Source organism: Callithrix jacchus, chromosome 20 (genome assembly GCF_049354715.1).
Source record: "Callithrix jacchus isolate 240 chromosome 20, calJac240_pri, whole genome shotgun sequence".
NCBI classification, from domain to species: domain Eukaryota; kingdom Metazoa; phylum Chordata; class Mammalia; order Primates; family Cebidae; genus Callithrix; species Callithrix jacchus.
The window spans coordinates 36,027,967-36,052,973 of NC_133521.1; the positions used below are offsets into that span (position 1 = coordinate 36,027,967).

The following is a 25,007-nucleotide window of genomic DNA, read 5'->3' on the forward strand; positions in this document are numbered from 1 at the left end:
TCAACTCGAGTTCTTAAGCTAAGCAGTTTAGAAACCAAACCCACATTAATTAATATGAATAGTGACTGGGAAGTGTCGCAGGGCTCCCGGAAGAAGAATGTATAAATGCATATGTTTTTGTGTGTGCTTATGTACACGCCTTTGTGCGAGAAAGGAGATAAATGGTGTATTTCACACAGCTCCTTCTCCTCCACTAAAGGTTATTATTGTTCCCGAATTTTTCTGAGCTGCCAAAGCACAATAGGGTTTAGCGCATTCAGGCCAGGCAGCCCCCGGCTTCTTCAGAACTTCGAATCTAAAGATCTTTTAAATACACACAACTTATTTTTGAAAGCTGTGGCCCATCCCAAATGAATTCTAATTCTCAGCCTCTAAAATGCCTGGAGTGAGAAAACAGAGAATATTGTTCTTTTCTGTTTATATTATTTCATACTGAGTTAACACACTTGCCAAGATTCCAAGGCAGCTTCTGGCTTGACAGTGCCTCAACTAGCCTAGTTTCTAGAGTAACGTTAGGGTCTTCCAGGCCTTCTCAGTGGGGCTTAGGGCACCCTGAGTCGGAAGAGACTAGAGAAAATAAAGCCAGTCTGTTTCCCCCTGAAAATCATCTTACTGTTTTTTGAAGGCTTAGTACCTAGATGTGCTCTGGCCAGCCAGGGAGCTTGGACTAGCATCGCACACCTAGACCCTGCCGGGCTCCAAAGAATTTCTGGGCTACAGCGCCCAGGGCCTCACCTCTTGGGGCCAGCCAGCTTCACCAAAAAATAAGGCTTCTGGCTTGCTGCAAACCCAGGAAGTTGCTGGAAGTCTGGCTGGCAACACCCTCGTTCCCAGTCCTGGCCATGCCTCTCGGCTTTCGCTAGCACACCAAGCACACGGGCTTAAGGCTGGAAGAAACCCTGAGCATTTGGCCAGGAAAAGGCAGCTAGCTCCAGCTGGCCCACGCACTCCACTTTAAAAATTACCCAGATGATCTGATTTTGCAGAGAGAGTGGGTGGAGAGGACTCCAGGGCCATGGAGGAAGACTCAGCCTTTCTCTCCCTCATCATGAGCAGTGTGATTTGTAGAGAGAAGGACCCGTCAGCTCTGCAAACCGCATTTCCTTGGCTGAGCACCAGAGGAGAGACATGACCAGGCAGGAAGACACGCCGTCTCCCTCAGCCCCTTCCAGACCACTTGCACTCCAGGGTCTTCTGCTGAGTGGCGGCTTGGTCTGTGCCCAGGAGCTCGTCACGTGGCCAACAGGGGCTGCCTAGAGAAGAGAGAACTGCCTTGGAGTTTTTGGGTAGTGACTTCTGTGGACGTGAAAAGACTACATCAGAAATAGGAGGCAGCCCTCCAAACATAACTTGGCCTCCCCGTTCTCCCTGTGGACAGACAGGCCATGTTCTGTTGGCCAAAAGCCCCAGCGTGTTCTTGGCGCGCGCTGACGTTCCGTATCACTTTTGCCTCGGAAACGAATCTGGTCAGTGACTTAACCACTCTATAAAAATGAAGAGTAGAGCTCGGGTGCTCATAATATTTCAGTTTTATCCGAGAAAGAGAAGGGAAATGAAAGAGAGCCTCCGAGAAAGAGAAGGGAAATGAAAGAGAGCCTGAGCATTTTTCTGGATTCCCTCCACCCCGACGAGGTAGATTCAGAGTCTCCAAGACTGCATCCATCCACTCACATGTTTACTGATGGGTGAGCCCGCATCCTGCTTCCCTATCTGCCCCTTTCCTGGACGTACAGCCACAGAATCCCCCAGGTGGGAAGAGCTTTGGAGTGGAGGCTGTTCAAGGTTCTGTGCTGATTAATTCTTACCTATCCAAGGTCTGGTTGTTACTAAGCTTGAATTATTTTCAGGCTCAAGTTATTATTATTTTTTTAATTTGAGACGCAGTCTTGTGCTGTCGGCCAGGCTAGAGTGCAGTGGCACGGTCTCGGCTCACTGCAACCTCCCTCTCCACCTCCTGGCTTCAAGCAATTCTTCTGCCTCAGTCTCCTGAGTAGCTAGAACTACAGGTGCACGCCACCAGGTCTGGCTAATTTTTTGTATTTTTAGTAGAGACAGGGTTTCACTATGTTGGACAGATTAGTCTCGAACTCCTGACCTCAAAGGATCCGCCCATCTCAGCTGCCCAAGGTGCTCAGATCACAGGCATGGGCTACCCTGCCTGACCCCAGGGTCCCTTCTGATGTGTTCTTTTGTCATAAACCCTGGAGAAGCAAGGTATTTGTAGCAAAAGCAACATTATTTCAACTAAAGCGATACACATTGATAGTGCTCTTGTATTCATTCAGCCAACAGAGGACACATGAGGAGAGTCAGGACTCTGTTGGGGAGTGAGTTCTGTGCATTGACTATATTTTAAAGACAAGATTAACAGTAACATGTAAACATAAGTACAATGTTTTTTCCTTAGCCAAGAACCATAGATCAGATTTCACATTCAAAATGCAAATGGTGCCTGGGCAACATCAATGCTTATTTTAAGCAACTGACCCTCGGGATAAAAATAAAAAGTCAAAAGGAAATAAACTATGTTACTGACAAGTGATAGAATATTCTAGTTTATATTTCAGTTATATTCCAGCTCCGGCATTTCCAGGGAATGCTTTAGAATACTTCTAGCCCAGTTGATCCATAAAAAGCCGTCTGTGTTTTTATGTTTCGAAAATACATGCAGAGAAGCCTACAGCATGTCACATTCGGTGTCTCATCCTGGACTAAACGGACACCCAACATCAGTGTCACACACGTATCATGCCCACCCTTGACAACCTTTGAGAAATGCCTTGGTCCCGTCTCTAGCCAGATCAGCATTGCCTCTCTGGGTATGTGTACTTACCTGTTCAGGATCTGTTTGAATTATAATATGGTAGAGGAGGAAACAGTCTTCCTGTGCTGTGTGCCGAGTGCAGTCATTCTCAGCATCCTTCGATTAATAAGGCGTGAAAGAGCCTCAGAATCTGCACCTGTTCAGACAAGCTTGTCCAACCCATGCCCCGCGGATTGCATGTCGCCCAGGAGAGCTTTGAATCTGGCCCAACGCAAATTTGTAGACTTTCTTAAAACATTAGGAGATTCACGCAGGGGCCTTTTATGCACCAACCGGTTTTTGTTTGTTTGTTTTGATTTGGTTTTTTTTGAGATGGTGTCTCCCTCTGTCACCCAGGCTGGAATGCAGTGGTGTGATCTTGGCTCACTGCAAACTCTGGCTTCCAGGTTCAAGCAGTTCTCCCTGTCTCAGCCTCCCGAGTAGGTGGGATTACAGGTGTCCACCAACATGCTAGGCTACTTTTTGTATTTTTTAGTAGAGACAGAGTTTTGCTGTGTTGGCCAGGCTGTTCTTGAACTCCTGACCTCAGGCGATTCGCCTGCCTTACCCTCCCAGAGTGCTGGGATTATAGGTGTGGGTCCCTGCACCCAGCTTTCTTTTTTTTCTTTATTAAATGCTCATTAGTTATTGTTAGTGTTAGTGTATTTTATGTGTGGTCCAGGAAAGCTGAAAGGCTGGACATACCTAAACAAAAACAGGCCAGCCATCTAGCTGCAAGACAGAGCTAATCGCTCTGCAGAATAGGCTTGGCCAACCTGGCCTTGACATCAAGGTGTGTCAGACCCAGTCTCTATTCTTAGGTCTTATTTCTCAAATCACGTTTTGCCTCAGAAATACAGCAAATGATTCAGAGCACAGTGATGTTGCTCATTTCTGGTAACTGAAAGCTGACCGTGCCATCCATTTCAAAGGAACAGGAGAAAAGCTGGTGGTCAGGGAGAAAGAGTTGGGAAGCAGAGCATGAATGCCACGACACCGCTATGATCTCCAAACCTGAGCTCTGGAATTACAGTGCATGTCTCTTCACAGGGCTGATCCCCTGGCTGGTGTGCCTCTGGTCAGAGGGGCGATTACTGTTTCCTCTCTCCTTTGTCTCTGTCAAACCTAACAACTCTTCAGGAGCACAGATATTAAATGATCTTCTGCTGTTACATCTGCATCATGGATTGGCTGGCTGTTCGAAAGTATCCTCCTCTCTAGGAAAATAACGAGATTTCACCAGCAGAATCTCCCGTTAAAGGTGTGTGTGTGTGTGTATACACGTGTGTGTGGATGCACACTTGCCTGGCCTTGCATAGTGGGCACTGTTTCCAGTATGTAGTGAAGCCTCCCACTCATGTCGACCAGGATGGGACAGTGGCAAAGTTACTCAATTAATAACTGAAGCTTAGCCAGGCTTGGTGGCTCATGCCTGTAATCCTAGCACTTTGGGAAGTGGAGACGGGTGGATCACCTGAGGTCAGGAGTTTGAGACCAGCCTAGACAACATGGTGAAACCTGGTCTCTACTAAAAATACAAAAATTAGCTGGGTGTGGTGGTGGCTACTTGTAATCCCAACTCCTCAGGAGGCTGAGGTAGGAGAATTGCTCGAACCCAGGAGGCGGAGGCTGCAGTGAGCTGAGATTGCGCCATTGCACTCCAGCCCGGGTGACAGAGGAAGACTCTGTCTCAAAAAAAAAAAAAAGGAATAATAATAAAAGCTGAATACTCCATAGCCATTTTAGCACAGGTGGCTATTATCTGTGCTCTTGCAATTATCTGGGTCTGGTGTGTCTATATGGGGGCAGTATTTGCGTATGGTTGCAATACACAGTGCTTCGCAGCCCTGCTGTCAGGGACGTCACCTTGGGAGCTCGGAAGCAGCTATGGCAGCACTATTTACACCATGGAAATAGGCAAAAACTGCCAATCAAGGCTTCATTGTTTTGTTCATTTGTCTTGACTTAGAAAGCGATTGCAATGTTAATAATGCAGATTACATTAAAGAGTAGAGTGCTTGTAACCATTACATTATGAATAGTATAAAAAACTGAGGTGGTCAGGTGCAGTGGCTCACTAATTTAGCACTTTGGGAGACTGAGGCAGGAGGATCGCTTGAGCCAGGGAGTTTGAGACCAGCCTGGGCAACATAATGAGATCCCATCTCTAAATAATATAAAACAAAATAAAATTAGCTGGTGTGGTGGCACATGCCAGTAGTCCCAGCTACTGGGGAGGCTGCAGTGAGCCGTGATTGTACTACTGTACTCTGGCCTGGGCAACAGAGATCCTGCCTGAATCTCTGTCTCTCTCTCTCAAGGAAATATTCCTTCAGTGTATTAGTAAAGAAATCATGTGTGAGTCACTTACGGCATTGAAGAATGAGTGAGGTACCAAAATACGTCTGTCTTTATTGTTTCACTCTCATCTTTTTTTTTTTGAGATGGAGTTTTGCTCTGTCGACCAGGCTGGAAGTGGCACGATCTCAGCTTACTGCAGCCTCTGTCTTTTGAGTTCAAGTGATCCTCCTGCCTCAGCTTCTCAAGTAGCTGGGATTACGAGCACCCATCACCACGCCCAGCTATATTTTGTATTTTTAATAGAGATGGAGTTTCAGCTTTTTGGTTGGCCGGGCTGGTCTCGAACTCCTGACCTCAAGTGATCCGCCTGCCTCACCTTCCATAGTGCTGGGATTACAGGTGTGAGCCATGGCATCCAGCCAATTATATCTTTCTGATTAACCAAAAAAGTATCAAGCAGTACTTACACAGCACTGCACTCATTCATCAACTGCATCCGTAACTTAGCTATGGATACAAGAGTTGGGCACAAATCCATGAAGGTGCTGAGTGAGAATCAATTGGTTTTATGGAATTTACAATAAAGAATATTGCTTATTTGTGTTTGTAAATTGTGTGCTACAGATCCTTCCCATCAGTAAAATGTCACACACACCCTTTTTATATTGGCAGGGTTGATTGTTAGACATTTACCATAGTACTGGATTTAATTCCATCAGTTGCTCACTTGTGAAGGTGTTTGAGGATTCATGTCCTGTGCAGTGTGCCTGTTCCGGTGCTGGCCACAGAGTCACAAAGGTGCAAGGATGGTGATTGTTGGTTTTACGTGTTGTTTCCATCTGATGTCACCATTGGGGGGAGCAAGATGACATGTGCCTGCCCCATGTGTCCAGCAGCAAAAGCCACTGGACCTAATGGGCTGTTGTGTGCACCTGGTTCAAACTGCACATTTGTAGTCCCAGGGTGTTTTCAGAGACCAACAATCCTCTGTGGTTAGCAAATCGCTGCTCCTCCCCTTTTTGATATTTACAACCCTTCCAACTGTCTGTACAAAAATCAGGAAAAGGCACAGGATGGCTGTCATTCATGTAAAGGCAGCCGGTTATCTTCCCCTCCCCAGCACACACATCATCTCCTAATACAGTTAGTCCACTACCTCTGCTCCCTTCAATCAAGGCTTTTAGCCAAGTTTACAGGGATGCCTTCGGTAAGGATCTGAAATCTTCTGAGTGCTCTGAAATGATGCACACCAGAAACATCCAGCTGAAAACAAAAGGGACAAGATGACACTTTGCTGTCCCATGCACGTTGCAGGCCAGTTGAATGTCAAGGTCATTCGTACTTCAGAGGGCAGGCATTCTACCCCCTGTTGCCAAAGAAATGCCCAGGCCCTTTGAACAAAATGGTTTCGAGTGATTACAGCACATCCTCCCTTACATCTCCCTAATATATTTCTTGTTATTCTCGTTGAGTACTGCATTCAGACAGAGGTTGCCAATAAAGTTTATTGTAGGAGCTAAGTGTCAATATCTGTAGTACCCACCCCCCCCAGGGTGTTGGTAATTAAAATGCCACAGATAGTCTGGGAGAGGCATGAAAATTTGATGGCAAATTGATTTCAGGTTCATCTTGAAATTTGTCCTCAGCTGGACTCGATACTTCTGGCAGACATGGGATGGCTTTTGTCAGAAGGGTCTGCTGGAATGAGACAGAGACGTCTTGACCTGAATATTCAGTACAACGTGCTGTTTATGACAGATTATCCGTTTAGTGCTGAAACACCAGCCACTTCTCTTCACACTGTCTTCTGCATTCAGTGTGCAAGACGGCATCTCATAGATCCACTTTACATATGAAAAGAAGTCGTAGGAAACTTGCTGGGCATCAGAAATAAAGAATTTTAGAAACGCTGGCTTCAAACACAAGATATTCCATCCAAGATTCTAAACTTAGAAATCCAACTTACAGTTAATTTTAGAAACCTGGAAAAATAATGATAAAGATTGTGTGATCAACTCTAACAGCCCTGCGGAGTTTCCTCAGAATAGTGTATTACATAAAAGGAAAAAGACACAGACACAGAGAAAGAACTCCCAGTATTGAATAGCGTCCATTGCTGGTTCTTGTAAACTTGCATTTAGGGACCACATTATAAAAGCCATTACTCTTATGTATTGTTCATGCAGAAATGTACTATGATGATAATACACTTTTAAAAGTCGATTTGTTTGCGGAATTTAATTTGTAAGAGGTGTGAGGGAAAAATAGTACTGAGTTTTGAGTGTTTCTGATTTTAAAAATGTGTTCAGTAGAATTAAACATGTTCATGAAAACCCATTTTATCACTCGAAATTGTTGGGCAGTTAATTGTATTTACTGAGCATTCAATGCATGGTTAGAAATAGAGTTTTTAAAAAAGCAGTTCTCAAGTGGAATGCATTCATTTGTTTATTCAGCAAATATGAGTTGAGTCCCTACTATGTGTGGAGCCAAAATGGAAGAGAAGGATTTCTGGGTGGGACTTCAATGAGATACATGTCCCAGGTCTTCATGTTATTATGTATATGTGATACATAATTAATGTTTTCACATGTACTTACACTAGTGATGGTAAAACCAGCTTGATTGGCTTGTAAATCAGTGAAGGTTACTGATTTATTGCTTTGAAACTGAATTTAAAAACAGGAATGCAGCGATGCCTTCACTTCCGAATGCAGCCCTCCCATCGGAATCCCGTTTTGGAAGAATCTAGATCTAGTTCTTGCTCAGTATGAACTTCTCAGGCATCCCAGGCAGGAAGGCCCCTCAGTGACAAGAGCGGGTCACCACAGCTGTTGCTTTGCACATTTAGAAGATATTTATGGATCTTTTATTAGGACAATTTTTATGGCCCAAGATGAAAAGTTAAATAGTAAACGTAATGAGCGCGCGCCTTTGGCGCTTCCAGCCGGTTTCTGTTTTCATTCCCTCCGTTTGTCATGGCCCATTGAATTTTGATGATAGCGTTAAAAAAAAAAAAGATGCCTCAAATCATTTTTGGAAGGAGACAGGGTATGAATTGATAAATTAATAAAATAAATTATACCTCAACGGTGCTAAATTATCTTCTCTTCATAAGTAGGAGACTCTCTTTTCAGAGCTGGAATTTAATTTGTAAGAGCTTGAATATTCTCAAGAAATAGTGTGGGTAACATTTGATAAAAGATATAATTATTGGGTCTTAGGAAATAATGGTGGAGACAGTGTATCCACCGCCCTGTGTATGACGGAAGGAATCCCTGGGAAGTGACATTCCTTGAGGCTCCTTCAAGGAGCAGAGTTTGCTTTAGCTTTTACTGTAGGATCTTTGGTGTTGGGTTCAATTCGACGTGAAACTCAACTTTATTGTGAATGAATGATCCAGGAAAGTAGTAAAATGGTAGCCTGACCTCCAATATACATTACCTGTAACTCCCATAGGTACTTAGGAATACACAGAGGTGAGTAAAAGGATGCCATGGTCAAAACTATTAATATTTCAGAAATACAGTACTTATCAGAGCCTTTGTATGTGAACGTCTCATATACCTCTCTAAGAAGGGGAACAAATGGTATTTTCCAAAGTTACACCACCGCTTATCATCCACCCACGTACTTCGTATTTGTTGGAATCACCCTTACAGGAAAGACTTGCATTCTAAAAACAGTGTTTTCTAAAAACGTATGTTGCAGTTTCCACACTTTTTCTTCCTTTTTATCGCTTTCTATGACAGCCTTCTTCGGAACATCCGTTGGGAAACTTTCTTTCCTTGCAGGAATCTGTCACAAGTCCTGGTTCACACAATGTTGCAAAAGAGTAATTGTCTCACACAATTTTCTTCATGTAGTATTTCTTGAGAAACCTATTCTGTTAATAGAATGACTTAAAATCAGCCAAGCCATAAATATTGCTCAAGCATTTAGAGACTTTTCTCTCCGTATAGAGCCTTCAGGCATCAGAAAAAAAAACTCAGAGTGACTTTCAGATCCAGCAACCTCGTCCATGCGATGGAACATTCTAAAAAGAGCAGATTTTCATATCTTTCTTCCCGCACTTGCTTTGACTCCCTCCTTTAGTAATTAGATAATTATGTATAATTAGCACATTAATTATGTGCAACAGCTGCAGTTGAGCGTGTGCGTGTACAACTGCTTGAAAACAGCTTGTGAGTTCACTATTAGGCCCATGAAATTTTCCTGTTGGCGTGTTTGCACTATTCATTTGCTTGGCAAAGGACAGATTGATTTTCCATGTGTGGAGGTAAAAGCGGTGCAGTGAGCTAAAAGGTGAGCACAGGTGAAGTGGTCATGGTCCGCAGTCCTGGTACGTCTAGAGGCCGCATCATGGCCCTTCCTCTGGGCCCTTGGTGCTGATAACAGCTTCCTTGATGGATAAGTGTACCATATTCCTTACCTGTCCCAGGACAAGTTAGCAAGGGCTTCTTGATGCATTTAAAAAATGTGTTTAGCGTTGGCAAAAGGCTTGCAATATATTATTAACTGGAATAAGCAGTTTAAAAACAGTATGCACAGAGTGGTTTTCTAGCTATATAAAAACACAGGCATAGAAAATAGAATTACATAAATAATGTTACTATACTTTGTCTGCCTCACTTCTCTGGGAAAATACCATCGAATTATCTATTAAGTGCCACTCATCAGTTGAGTGCTGGGAATAGAGCACCATAAAGTGAAGTTTCATACAGCAGGTAGTGAGAGGGCCATGGTCTGTGTTTTGAGAATTACAGGCATTTTTGTGGCTCACACCTGTAATACCAAAACTTTGGGAGCCCAAGGAGGGTGAATCACCTGAGGTCAGGAGATCGAGACCCCACCTCTACTAAAAATACAAAAAAAAAAAAAAATAGCTGGGCATGGTGGCTCGTGCTACCATGGAGCCTGAGGCAGGAGAATCCCTTGAACCCAGGAGGTGGAGGTTACAGTGAGCCGAAATCGTGTCACTGCACTCCAGCCTGGGTGACAGAGCGAGACCCTGTCTCAAAAACAGAAAACAAAACAAAATAAATTATTCCATAGTTGACCATTTTCTGAAATGAATTTGTCATTTTTATAATCAGAAAAAATAGATTTCATAATGTGTGTGGGGGAAACTAAAAAAAAAAACTTTTTTATTATTTTTTAAAAATAGAGATGGGGTGTCATCATGTTGACCAGGCTGGTCTCAAACTCATGACCTCAGGTGATTCATTCATCTCAGCCTCCCAAAGTGCTGGGATTACAGGTGTGAGCCACCACACCCAGCTAAGGAAACTTAAGATATAATTTCATACTCTGCATATAGCTAGGCTCGTCGTAGGGTCTTAACTAACACGGAATTAAATGGCATATCTATGTTTGAGAGAGACGTTGAGATGAAATGCCAGCTCTTTTTATTTATTTCTAATGGTTTGCTTGGTATGGTGACCATTTCCCTGGAAGTGCTCAGAAAGAAATAGATGACTTGCATGTTATCTGTGAACTTCCTTAGAAATGTGTGGTGGAGCCCTGCAGGCATCAGATAGCTATTCCTATGCAGAGCCAGGCTGGTGCCCAGGTGAGATGGAACGCTTCCGTCAGCTTTCTTGCTGGCCTCTCCTCACAACCACCCCCATCCGCACCTGCCTTTCCACCTGCCAGACTCCACGTTGCTCCAGGCCTGCGTGTTCAGCAATTCTGCAACAGTTTCTTCTGCAAAGGTGGCTTAGCAGAGGGTGAAGGGTCGTCTTCCAGTAAGTCAGCACCTTTAGTTAAAAAAAGGAATAATGGCCGGTGTGGTGGCTCTCACCTGTAATCCCAGCACTTGTGGCCGAGGTGGACGAATCACAAGGTCGAGTTGAAGACCAGCCTGACCAATATGGTGAAATCCCGTCTCTACTAAAAATACAAAAATTACCCAGGCGTGGTGGTGCACGCTTATAATCCCAGCTACTCGGGAGGTGAGGGCAGGAGAATTGCTTGAACCCAGGAGTCAGAGGTGGTAGTGAGCCACGATTGCGACACTTCACTCCAGCCTGGGTAACAGAGCAAGACTCCGTATCAAAATGAAAAAAAAAAAAAAAACAGGAAGCCGGGTTTGGTGTCTTATGCCTGTATTCCCAGCACTTTGGGAGGCTGAGGCTGATGGATCACAAAGTCAGGAGTTCTAGATTAGCCTGGCCAAGATGGTGACACCCAGTCTCTACTAAAAATACCAAAAGCTGGATGCGGTGGCAGGTGCTTGTGATCCCAGCTACTCAGGAGGCTGAGGCAGGAGAATTTCTGGAATCCAGGTGGCAGGGGTTGCAGTGAGCCCAGATCACGCCACTGCACTCCACTCTGGGTGACAGAGCAAGACTGCATCTCAAAACAAACAAACAAACAAACAAACAAACAAACAAACAAAAAACGCTCCAATCTTGGCAGTCTGGCAAAGCAGAAAGACACCTGATGGTGAACATCTTTGACCGATAAGAAATTTTATTGTGTATTATTAGGTTTTGTTTGTCTCTCAATGAATCTCTTTCTTTCTCTCTCTCTCCCCTTCCCTCCCCACTTACCCCTTTCTTCTCTCCCTTTCACGGCCCTCTCTCTTAAAGTTTTCTCACAGATTAAAAGCATAGCATGTGCTCATCCCAATCAGTGAAACCATCCAAATGAATAGCAAGAAACGTGGTTCTTGGCATGGCCCTTTCTTTCCGCCGTACGCAGGCCAGCGGTACCTGCTGCCCAAGGACCACAGCTGACAGCGCCGGGAGCCCTTCATACCCTTCTCCGAGCTCTTCCATCAGTAATCAGACATCCACGCCAAATACAGGGAGGGTTTTCTGTTGGCTTTTACAAGAACACTGTACTATTATGCCTGCTGCTCTTTTGCTTGATTTTCCCTGGACCGTCACACACTTCCCTCCAGGTCAACAGATAAAGAGCGAACTCACTAGTACAGATACTCTTATTTATTGTAGGTAGATTTCTATTCATTTTTAGCTCCCATGCTGACAGTTTTCCGGACATTTGGAAGCATTTTAGAAAATTGGCATTACCTCAGCCAGGCACAGTAGCTCATGCCCATAATTCCAGCACTTTGGGAGGCTGAGGCAGGCAGATCACAAGGTCAGCTGTTCGAGACCAGCCTGACCAACATGGTGATTCTCAATTGTTCATTCTGTTACTTTTCTGTGGATGCTTAAAATGTCAAAATATGAGAGAACCAAGAATAAAGGCTGTGTATATATGTGTGTGTGTGTCTCTGTCTGTGTCTCTCTCTGTGTGTGTGTGTATGTGTGAGAGAGAGAGTTTCTAGTTTAGCAAGAAAAGGAATTTGGGTACCAAGTTATATCTGGTAAATATTTTTTTGAGGAAAAGTTAATTTAATAATAGATAATAAATTCCTGGGTATGTCAGTTGGAGAAAAATCATTCACACGCCTATTAAATACACTGTAAGATTTTAATATTCTGAGATACCTTTTTTTCTTATTTGGAGTGCCTAACTTTAAATGAAGAACAGGACACCTCATTGTCTCTACTAAAAAAAAAAAAAAAAAAATACCTGAGTGGTGGCACGGACCTGTGATCCCAGCTACTCAGGAGTCTGAGGCAAGAGAATTCCTTGAAACCAGGAGGAGGCTGCAGTGAGCTGAGATCATGCCGGTGCACTCCAGCCTAGGTGACAGAGCAAGACTCTGTCTCAATAAAAGGAAAATTGACATCATCTCTTGAAATGTGTAAACTCAGATTTCCTCTATGATGCTGGAATCTTGAAAACATCTTACACACTTGGCTTATCCCCACAGTTTTGTTCCCCAACCATCGTTCTCCGTTTTGCACATGTACCGTCCACCCGTGTTCTTCCACACCCTTCACACATGCCTGCAGAGTGTACACTTCTATGCTGGCAAAAGTCCAGCTGAAAGGATCCTTATTTAGCATAATTTAAACATGAGGGTTTCCTAATGTTCCTTGCATTTAAATAATTCAAAAGTCCGCAGCAAGATACCTGAATGCTACTAAGAGAAGAGAGGTGTTAATGGACACATCATTGAGGCTGAAGCCAAACTGTTGTTCTGTCTGCGGTTGAGAACCGTAAGGAGAAGATCAGCATTAACATCACCGTTATGGACGTCAGCTCAGTTCGCTGTCTGCACCTCTTTTGGAGACACGGGACTGATTCCCCAGAAATCATTTTTTTCTCTTCCTTGAAAATGGTGAATTTAAAGTGGTTTGAATTTTAACTGCATTATTTGTTTGCGTTATATAGTTTTTAAAGTTTTACGAACAAGTCTTACATGTGTTTTTTATTTATGAAATCCGGCAGCCATCCTTCAAATATGAAGCAGGAATCTCAGAATATTAAAATCTTAGAGTGCCTTTTATAGGCGTGTGAATGATTTTTCTCCAATTGACATATCAAGGAGCTTATCTATTATTAAATTACCTTTTCCTCAAAGAAAATATTTACCAGATATAACTTGGTACCCAAATTCCTTTTCTTGCTAAACTAGAAATTGTTAAACACACACACACACACACACACACGCACACACACACACCCATTTATTCTTGGTTGTCTCCTATATTTTGACATTTTAAGCATCCACAGAAAAGTAATAGAATGAGCAATTGAAAATCGCCAGAACTGAAATTATTTCCAGCTATGTTTAAATATGAATGTCTTGTTCGACTCTTAGCGTATGTATTTATGGCTGTGTGGTATCATTATGGCATTGTAATGAATGTCTGCTGAATTATGTGGGATTCAACAGGGGATACAAATGGATTTGAATTCTGTAACTGTCATGCTGTGGTCCAGAGAGGGTGGAAACTGAAATATCCCCCTGCGTCAACACATCTGTCAGCAGTCCTGAGCACTCCCTGCAATCCCTGTCTGGTGGAGGCTCGAGGTGGTGAGGATGGAAAGGGCTATGCCTTGAATCCATGTAGGGACCAGTCTTGAAAAATTAAATACAGGTCACGTCATGGAGGTGTTTATCTTGGCTTTGAGGTTTATTTCCTTGTTGATTAAGATGGTGGTGTAGTATATAACAAGGAAAAAATGAAACAAAAAAAAGAGAGTGATGTTGTATGATTTTTTTTTATTCTGAATGTCTAACTTTAAATGAAGAATCAGGCCACTGTATCCTTCAGTCTTTTCTTTACTACTGAGTAGCATATATGTGCAGATCACAGAGATGGACTAAAAAGGGAAGGAACAGTCCTGGATTTGCATCCTAGCACCCAACTTCCTTCGCCTTTCAACTTGGTAATTAGATGGTTGGAGCTTCAGTTTCCTCATCTGTTACATGAGAACAACAGTTTGTGCTCTCCAATGTTTTCGTAAGAGTCACATGAAATATGGACCCACAGAGTCTAGCACGGTGCTTTTTAAATGGCGCTTAATATGTGGTAGTTGTCGCTGTTTTTGTTGTTATTATCATTTATGTTATACTTTTTTGTTTTTTGAGATGGTGTCTTGCTCTGTCACCCAAGCTAGAGTGCAGTGATGTGTTCTTATCACTGCAACCTCCACCTCCCAGGTTCAGGCGATTCTCCTGCGTCAGCCTCCCGAGTAACTGGGACTATAGAGGACTGCTACTACGCCTGGCTAATTTTTATAATTTTAGTAGATACTGGGTTTCACCATCTTGGTCAGGCTGGTCTAGAACTACTGACCTGAAGTGATCCGCCCACCTCGGCCTCTCAAAGTGCTGGGATTACAGGTGTGAGCCACCGCGCCTTGCCCATAAATGTATCTTTATATAATATACTCACGGCTCTCTTAGGAGTAATTTTTCCTTTTCTACACAATGGAAACTTACAATTTTAGTGTTAGCAACACATATTTACTAGGCACCTAGGTTTCATTTATTTAAGAAATGTTTAATGAATGCCGATTGTGCACCAGGCACATATAAGGCCCTGGGGAACCAGCGGGCAGGTGCACGCAGAGAGGTCCCAGTGGTGTCAGACCAGGACCTGCTTCCTCGGAGGTGTCTGGCTTCAAGACAGGGATCTCCTTTAGCCGGGTGGTAGAGAAATGGATTATCCTGTGATTTCACTGTACAAAAAATGACCTTTTAGCCCTTAGCTAGCAACATCCACATGTGCTCTGTGGTACTCAGTGGCACTGTGGTTCACAGCTGTGGTCTTCTGAAGTATCGGAAAAGGCAGCTTACAGAAAAACAACTTGCTTGTTCACTGTTTTCTGAGCCGATTTCTCACCTCCCGTTCGTTGATAGGTGTAGTTTTTGTTTAACTGTTTTCTAATTTAATCTTATACGTTAGGTAACTGTAGATGGACGTATAGTCTTTGAAGTGGGGTCAGTCGGCTCCTCCTATTAGCTGTGTGGCTCTTGTGCAGGTGGCCTGTGCCCCCTGGCCTCAGGGATCTCATCTCTAAAAGGCGGCTCTTGACATTACCTTTCCCAGTTGTGAGGGGTTTTGTGTGTTAAAGTGCTTGGGGTGTGCTGAGGACCCAATGAGGGCCGCTCAACGCGCGCCGATCGCTTTCTTATAGGCAGTGAGTGTGTTGCTCGTGAATACTCGTCTTTAGGGCCATGATTTTGATTACATTTTGGCTTAGTTTCTTCCTCTACCCTCTTCCCATGTCAAACCTTTCCATGGGATGTAAAACGTGTTAGCAATCTAATATGTTTCCTTCTGTTGTTTTCGTTTATATTATACATCTATATAATACATGTACGTTACATGTCCTAAAAGAAGGTAGGACTTTTAAGACATGATTAGGTCATGAGGGCCGAGGTCACTCATCCCCGTGAATGGGATTAGTGCCTTTATAAGACAGACCCAAGAGAGACCCTCATCCCTTTCACCATGTTAGGAGACAGTGAGCAGGTGCCGTCTGTGAGCCAGAGTGGACCCTTGCCCAACACAACATCTACCAGCAGCTTTATGTTGAACTTCCAGCCTCCAGAATTGTGAGAAATAAATCTCTCTTACTTATAAGCCACCTGGGTTATGCTATTTTGTGATCGCAGCCTGAATGGACTAAAGGTTTTTGAGATTTTTTTTTTCCTTTGCATTAGTTCTGCCTGATAGAACATGGAATCATTCCATGCACACGGTTCGGTATTGTAGCGTGGTTTTTTGTGCTGGGGACATATCGTGACTATGTGGTCATTTCCCAGATGGAACATAGTGAGGGGCATTCACTTCTCCACGTTTCTCCCTCCACTCCCCTCCTGGCCACAGATAGTGATACAATAAGCATCCTTGTTCACATGTCCAGACTGAAGCTTTTATTCCTATGGGATGAGTTCCCAGGCATGGGATTGCAAGGCCAGACTCTAAATTTTGAAAATGGATTTTTATCATTCTAATGGATGATGGCGAAGAGAGCCAAGGTCTTGATAGAAACACTCAACTCAGAGTGAATTTTTTCGATGTAAAAGTGGCTGGTAATTAAGGGTATACACATTAAAATGAGTGATTTGAACAGCCCATCACAGTCATAATTGATTTTAGTGTCTCGAAGACTTCTGATTTCATTTTCAAGGCTGGGAAGGCTGATGGAAAGCTCACCAGTTTTGCACACATATTTTGCACACGAGTGTTAGAGAGCAGCTAGCCTGCTCATGCTGGCGGTTCTGTAAAACTAACAGAGCTTGAAGAAGTGTCGTCTCAGATGCTAAACGTAGATGGGCGGGGGCTGTCAGGACTGTCTGGGGGAAAGGGGCTGGGACTCAGTCTAGACTGGCGGGGGCGGGTGGGTCCAGGGCAGGAGGACCGTGGCTGATTAGTAATGTTTGTTGTGAAGTTTGGGGTATGTGGGGAAAGTATCATGGATCCCTGCATTGGCTAACCCTGTACTACGGTCAATGATTCACCCTCCCCAAATCCGAGGTCCAGATATTAGAACATCTCTGATGAGGACTGCTTTGCTCTTCACTGCCGCCAGAGGTCCAGTTTTTCTGAGTTTAGGGGAGCCTCGGTGGTATCTGATAGGCGAGAGATGAGTTTACATTTTTCCATGGTGGTAACAACCAAAAGAGGACAGAGGAGCTCAAAATAGACAGTGCTGTTCCGGGGTTGAGGGGGATGGTCACCAGGGCGAGCAGTTATGGGTGAAGGGTTGAATTTGCAGGGTCAAGGAGATTGTGTCCAGGTCCCTTCTGGAAACAGACTTCCTGAGCCTTGTAGAATTGAGTCTGTTCTGTTTAACTGTGCAGTGAAGAAATGACTTCCTTGCTTTAAACCATTTGACAGCTGTCCTCCATACCTTCATTCTTCATTCCACCGGCTCCTGGAGCAGCCTCAAAGGTCATTTTATCTTCTCGACTCTTTGATACTGTTTGTATTGATGTATTTAAAGTAAGTAGAGATGGGGTCTTGCTGTGTTGCCCAGGCTGGTCCCTAACTCCTCACCTCAGATGATCTTCCTGCCTCAGCCTCCCAAAGTGCTGGAAATAAGGTATGAGCCACCAGGCCTGGCCTTTATATTATTTTTTCTTTTCTGAAGTCAGTGAATTGAACCAAAGATCCTACTTTTTAATGGGAGCTTGTTGGTGGGTGGTGATGGGATATTGCCGCAGAATATCAGAAACAGGTGAAGAAGCTAGAGAGAGCTCAAAGACAAGGCTCAAGTTCTTATTCTGACCCTACTGCCTTCTACCTGTGTGAAGCTGGGCTAATGATGTGTTGAGGTTTCTTTCTTTGTTCAACTGGTTGAGCTCTACTTACATTACAGGGTTGTCATGCGCATTGATGAATTAAACACGCTAATATATATACATTCTGAATTAATATTAACCAAAGAAATGCAACATCATATTGGTTCCCACCCTAGCTTGTAGGTATTATCAAGATGGCTGCCTTTCCAAGTGTCTTCTTATTTCACTAGTTCCAAAAGAGTCTCTCAAAATATTAGGTAGCGTCTGATCAGCACCTTAACAAATACTTCTTTTTGGCACGAGAAGCCCATGTGAAAATACATTTGACCCTAAACCTATGAAAAGAGACTTGTGTGTGGGAGTGGGGTGGCTCAGAGGAGAAGGAGGGCATTTGTCTGGATTTTTATTGGTATGTATCCAGTTTGGATACTGGGTGTGGGGACAGTGAGTATTTGAAGCTCACAGAAGGCACATTTTGAAAGTTTTCAGGAAACAGATTCAGAGAGATTAAGTATTTTGCTGTGAGTCACTTTGCAGTAAGTGGTAGAGCTGTTACAAACCCGTGACTGTCTACGCCCACAGCCTGTGATCTTTTCATATACCCAGGCGTATGGAAGAGAAGGGCAGTGATGGAAGGCACTTTATTTTTTAAACCTCAGAAGCTGATTTGAGATTTCTTCATCTTTGACGTACTCTCTTTACTAAGGCAGGGTGTAGACTCATGAAACCTAGAAGGAGTTGAAAAGTAAGGGTTAAGATTAAAAAGCATAACTAGTGAAATCAAGACACAATTTTGCTTAACTGAAGGCTTGCTGTACGTTGAAGAACAATGAAAACCGAATTCTTTGAGTGTTTCTGAGGCTGTGCCTTTTCCCACAAGGCGCTTGTGTTCACAGTTTGGAAGCTGTCCTCTGTGCACACAGCAGTTGCTCCTCCTGCTCCTGGGCTGTGCCTGCAGTCTCTTCCTCTGTCTCCGATGTCACTCTTCTCTGCCTTCTTCAGAAGCTGTTATATGACCTCCAGTTCTCTCTTTGACTCCCTGTACTACCATTAGAAGACATCTACACTGGGAAATTGCTCAGTTCCTGTTTTTGATTAATATTTTATCAGCCGCAAGAGGAAATGGTATTCTATAGCAACACTAATAAGTAACTGAGCAGATGGGATGCCTTCGCTAGCTTTGGTAAAACGTCCGGGCAAGGTTACAATGGAGGGGCTCTGATGTGACTTGGGATGATGAAGTCAAGCGTCTGAGTCGGATATCTGGTTGGGTTAAAAATCTAACACTGGGCTGGGCGCAGTTGCTTACGCCTGTAATCCCAGCACTTTGGGAGGCCCTGGGGAAGTGGATCACTTGAGGTCATGAGTTCAAGACCAGCCTGGCCAACATAATGAAACCCCGTCTCCACTAAAAATACAAAAATTAGCTGGGCATGGTGGCGCACGCCGGTAATCTCAGCTATTCGGGAGGCTGAGACAGGAGACTTGCTTGAACCTGTGAGGTGGATGTTGCAGTGCGTTGAGATCACGCCACTGTACTCTGCACTGTGCAGCCTCAGGGACAGATTGAAACTCCGTTTCAAAAACAAAACAAAACAAACAAAACCTAACGTTGGAACGAGCAGAAATCATGCTCTTAATCCTTTGAGCAGTGGCTTGCCCACCTATTTTTATCTAAGGTTGTTGGTATAGTAATAATGGCTACCTTCATTTAAAAACACATATCTAAACCAAAGGACCTAAAATACTTTCCATCGTGTTTAATATGGGCCATTATGTAGAAATCAAAGATAAGGTAGACAGCCGTAAACTGGATTCCCTGCCTTACTCAGCAAATGCTGAGAATCCTGCTTCCGCCCCTGTGTTCAAACGGCTCTATACGAGAGGAAGTAATACAGCTATCAGTAACAATGCCATCCGGTAATTACCGAATCATAAGTGTTTGGGGAGCTGAAGGTCATGGGCTTAGTAGCAACTCTAGTCTGATTCCTTGTGAATTTTAAATGCCTGTACTCTCTATCTGGGTGATGATATTTTAATTCCCCCTAGACAGTCTGATGGAGGTGGGGGAAGTTATCCTTCCATATTTATTTTGCTTTACCTTGGGTGAAAAAACTTTGCCTTTCGTAATATGGTACAGTGTGTACTCCTGTCAATGGAAGTAGTTTCTGCACATTGCACTCACGCTTCCCTGTTGAAAGATGCTCCGTTTTCCCACATCCGTGATGTCCAGCACAGCATCTGATTTATGAGAACGTGACCCTGGGGGCTTCTGGAACAGCAGCTCACACACTCCCTGCAGAAGGCCGAGGCTATCAGGGGAGTCCCAGAGTGCAGCCACGAGCTGGAGTTTTAGGGTCAAGAAATTACAGATCAGAACACATCCCATTTTAAGAAATACCGGCTGGGCGGGGTGGCTCAAGCCTGTAATCCCAGCACTTTGGGAGGCCGAGGCGGGTGGATCACGAGGTCGAGAGATCGAGACCAACCTGGTCAACTTGGTGAAACCCCGTCTCTACTAAAAATACAAAAAATTAGCTGGGCATGGTGGCGCGTGCCTGTAATCCCAGCTACTCAGGAGGCTGAGGCAGGAGAATTGCCTGAACCCAGGAGGCGGAGGTTGCAGTGAGCCGAGATCGCGCCATTGCACTCCGGCCTGGGTAACAAGAGCGAAACTCCATCTCAAAAAAAAGAAAAAAAATACCAGCAATTTCTTTTTCTCCTTGTTCTTCTTTCCCTGAGTGTTTTATTAACATGAGCTCCTGTACGAAGGCAGAATTCACTTAGGTCTCTGTTTCTTGTGGATCGTATGGGCGCTTTCATTAAATTGTGGCAATTCCAATTTGAGTGGTTATCAAGTCAACATCAAATAACATGAAGTGTGTTTTAGCCTGCAAACATCACTTTGTAATTCTCGGATGTGTTGGGGCTGATTTCCTTCCCGCTTTTTTCTCTTTATGAAGTTACAATTTTTATTGCAAAGGTACTGCTCTTGTTGGTTTCTAAAGGCAATCGTCGTGGTATGAATGATATTGGAACCAGACACAGCCATGACGAGCAATACTCCTTTTTTGTTGATTTTTGTTGTTGTTGCTGTAAGCCACTTTCTTTTCACTCTCCCTCCATTAAAAATGCAACTTAATTGGTAAATTTAGTTGACTAGAGATTTCATTGATTGATTGATTGATTGATTGAGATAGCGTTTTGCTCTGTTACCCAGGATGGAGTGTAATGGTGTAATCTTGGCTCACTGTGACCTCCACCTCCCCAGTTCAGGCGATTCTTCTGCCTCAACCTCCCGAGTAGCTGGGATTACAGGTGCCCGCCACCACACCCAGCTAATTTTTGTATTTTTAGTAGAGATGGGGTTTCACTATGTTAGCCAGGCTGGTCTTGAACTCCTGACCTCAGGTAATACGCCTGCTTTGGCCTCCCAAATGCTGGGATTACAGATATCAGCCACCCCGTCCAGCATATATTTATCTTATTAAATAACAACATATTAGCATTGTGCTAAATAACATGTAGTATATAATAAGGGAGGTTAAAGTATGAACTATTTTGATTTTTATAGATATTTTTATAATACATAGATGTTCTTTCTCTTCTCCTTTTTTTTTTTTAAAAAGGGTCTAGGTCTGGCACCCAGGCTGGAGTGCAGTGACGTGTTTAAGGCTCACTGCCAGCTCCAACTCCTGGGCAGCAGCAGTCTTCCTGCTTCAGCCTCCTCAGTAGCTGGAACTGCAGGTGTGTGTCACCTGGTTTCACATTGCTAGCTTCAAGTGGTCCTCCTGCCGTGGTCTCTCCAAGTACTGGGATTATAGGCATGAGCCACTATGCTCAGCCAAATTTTCTTATAAAGTCAAGTGGGAAATACTTGCTTGAAAGAAATTGTTCTTTTGGTTCTTTCTTTTCCATAGGGATTGAGTCATAAAATGCCTGTCAGCATCCACTGCATTTTGAAGGGGACATTAACAAAAAAGATGCCAGCAATATCTTCTTCTCCCCTAGTTTGTTCCATTTTTACTGACTCTGATCCAGGTTGCCCTGACTTGAGAATTACTAGAAGTTTCAGAAAGATGTACATGGCTTTAAAAAAACAAAAGTCTGAGAAGAAAGTATAATTCTTTTTCTTTTAAATGGAGATATAAAAATCATATAAGCATGATTTATCATTTGATTGGAACATTATATTTTATGGCTGGAGAGCACATGTATCATCCTATCTGCTTCTGACATCCAGTAAGCAGCTCTGGCTTTTGTAATTTTGATGAAAGAGTTTCCACAATGGTATTCCAGTGTGCATGCTTACACGTCAGCTCTGGTCGTCAGTTAACAGATTGTTCCGGGTTTACGTTGAGCAGAGGAATGTGAGATCAGAGATCTTGAGGAAGAGCTTTAGTTCCACCAAGAGTTGGAGCTAGGGAGTCAGGGCAGAAGCAGCAGGAAGTCAGTGCAGAGCGCTGGAGGCCCGTTCCTGATCGCTTCCTGTCTCCTCCCTGAGCTGATGCCCTTGAAGGCACTGCTGGTCCTGGATCCTTGCAACCTTTTCTTCCAAGAGGAAACGTGGTGGTGCTGAGCTGTCCTTCCCCCGGCTGCCGCAAATAAGGACTCCCATGGGGGGGCTGTCTAATGCAAGTGATTCCCCAACGATACATGTTGAAATGGGAAAAGGCCCCAGTGAGGCTGGTGTAATATACGAGATCCATTGCGAAATGAAAATGTGGGGTTCTAGCCAGGGGCAGGGAAGTTATTCTCCCTTTTCCATAGGCCGAACACCTGAACCTAGTGCAGACAGGTGTCCCCCAAAAGATTTGATCCTTTTTTCTAGCACACATTCTTCTACTGGGACAGGATGGGCAAGAGGCTTTTCTTCCCGTCGGCAGCCCAGAACCCTGTGTCCTGCCCACCCAGGACGTGTCAAGACTGCAGCTTTTTCTGACTCATAACCATCCCCACGTCCAGCCCAGGCCCGTATTTGGAGTAGAAAGCAACACGGGTTGTGGGTCTTTCCTGCTTAGGAAACCTGGGTTGAGGGTGGCAGTGATCTTGAGGTGGGGTCTGGGAGAGAGGAGCTGGCCTGGTCTGGCCTGGCCCAGCGTGCCAGTGGGCAGACAGTAGGTTGTCAGGAACCTGTCTTGGGATGGTCCGGCAGGTCCACCACATAAGCTGAGACTCCAGGTCCCTGATACCTGCTTTGTTGTTCCATTGGCATTGGCATTGGCATTACAGAGCTCAGCTTTATGCATGACATTGTTAAGAACCATAAGACAGCAACCGCTGAACGTGACACACTGCATTGCTCTGAGGCCCGTGAAGCTGGCCGTAGATCCTGGGAAAGCTGACCCCCACGGGGTGATCCTCAGGACTGTCTTCGTTCACCTAATGGCTTCCAGAAAACCAAATCCTAAGATGGTGAATTGAATGAAAAACTTTTGACACAGGATATAACGTGGTGTATTCTTATTTCAAAGTGAGTTTGTCACAAAGCAAACCAGGAACTCATCCTGCACTTGGTGACGGTGTTGCCTGTGACTGAGATGTAAACATCTGTCAAAACATTTGGACAGTGTACCCTTTACAGGAGTGTGACTTACTGGATATCAAGTACACTTCCACAAAATTGACTTAAAAATACCTCGTAGGGATGAACGGATGAACAACTCCACACACCCTAAGGACAACTTTGAATCAATTCACTCTTCTAAGCTGGTAGCAGAAGCCTCTTTTCCATCTGACTTGTGTCTCGCTTTCTTTTCTTTTGAGACAGAGTCTTACTCTTTCGCCTAAACTGGAGTGCATTGGTGTGATCGCAGCTTACTGCAGCCTCTGCCTCCTGGATTTAAGATATTCTCCTGCCTCGGCCCCCTGAGTAGCTGGGACTACAGGTGTCCACCACCACACCTGGCTAATTTTTATATTTTTTATAGAGATGGGGTGTCACCATGTTGGCCAGGCTGGTCCTGAACTCCTGCCCTCAAGTCATCAGACTGCCTCAGCCTCCCAAAGTGCTGTGATGACAGACATGAGCCACTGCACCCAGCCAGACTTTTATCTCTTGATGAGTTTAACCATGTGTGTTTCGGTGCTACCATGCACCTTATAGCTCACTAACCCTCTTTAAAAATCTGTGTTATTGCATTTAATCTTTATGGTAGCTTAATGAACAGGCTATTCTTTAGTCCAGTGGTTCTTAATCAGGGATGATTTTGCCTGCCAGGGAGTGCGTGTCAGAGTTTGGAGACATCTGGGGTTGTGAGTTCAGGAGGGCAGGGGATGAGGGAGAAAAGGGACACTGGTATTTACTGGGTAAAAGCCAGGGATGCTGCTAAAGATCCTGCAGCTCCCACGAGCACCCCCACCACCAAATATCAGTAGTGCCCAGGTTGGGAAGCTCGGTGCCATTGTGCAAAGATTCAAGGTGGCTGTGGCACAGGACTGGTAAGTGGGAGGTGTGGGTATTCTAACATAGTCTAGTGTTAGTCCAGTCTCCTGTACTATGAGTAATTAACAAAGAATTAACAGGAAGGATTGCTCTCACCAAAGCCCATCCAGAAAGTGCCTCTTATTCAAGGTGCTAATTGCAGTGTTTTGTTGCCAGTAAAAACAAGAGTCAGATTTTCATGACTGATTCATGACGACTCTAAAATCAATGCCGCTATTAGCATATAAGGCAGTGGTAAGTGGAGGTCAGAGAACTTTTTTCTTTGGGATACTACGTCAACAATGAAGTACACACAGTAAACCCATCTGTCTCGGGCTTCATGCTTTGGTGTTGCTTCTAAGCAGTTCTTAGGTGCCTCTGGGCTTCTTAACGTTCTTTGGCAGTTGAAATTTATTAATTGATTTTTAAATTTGGCCGGTGAAAATGAACTTAGGTAGGGGTTTGAGGACAATGAAAAGTCCTGTTTGTTTCTCAGTGTCTGGCTTTTCGTGATAAGCCTTAAGGGTGGCAGAAATCTGGCAACCTGTAACTTCAGCGATCTTGGATTCCAGCTTCCTCACATCATAGATGGAGAGTCAGTTGCTCAGAGAAGAACTTTCTTTTTTTCTTTTCTTTTCTCTCTCTCTCTCTCTCTGTCTCTCCGCCCTCTGTCTCTGTCTCTATGTTTCTTTTCAGTCTGTCTTTTTTTCACCTCCCTTCCCCCTCCCCCTCTCTTCCCCCTCTCCTCCCCCTCTCTTCCCTCTCTCCCCCCTCCCCTCCCCCATCTCCTCTCTTCCCCTCCCGTGCCCTCCCCTCCCCTTGTTTTTGAGGCAGGGTCTTGCTCTGTTGCCCAGGCT

General features: G+C 44.3%; 1 protein-coding gene and 1 long non-coding RNA gene across 15 annotated transcripts in view; one reads left to right on the top strand and one right to left on the bottom strand.

Moving 5' to 3' along the window:
• The window catches only part of LOC144580548 (uncharacterized), a 19,355-nt gene extending 16,438 nt beyond the window's left edge, over positions 1-2,917 (bottom strand). Inside the window, exon 1 of the long non-coding RNA XR_013530222.1 lies at positions 2,834-2,917. This is a non-coding gene — a long non-coding RNA (uncharacterized LOC144580548). The remainder of the gene's footprint in view (positions 1-2,833) is intronic.
• WWOX (WW domain containing oxidoreductase) overlaps positions 1-25,007 on the top strand; it is a 1,143,691-nt gene that overhangs the window by 426,932 nt on the left and 691,752 nt on the right. For 3 of the 14 annotated variants that reach the window (XR_013530200.1, XR_013530201.1, XR_013530202.1), the window contains one exon: positions 1-25,007. This exon is cut by the window's left edge and continues 13,136 nt beyond it; it is cut by the window's right edge and continues 168,611 nt beyond it. The exons of the other annotated variants lie outside the window; for them this stretch is intronic. The gene's annotated coding sequence lies outside the window, so the exon portion shown is untranslated. 14 annotated transcript variants of the gene reach the window in all.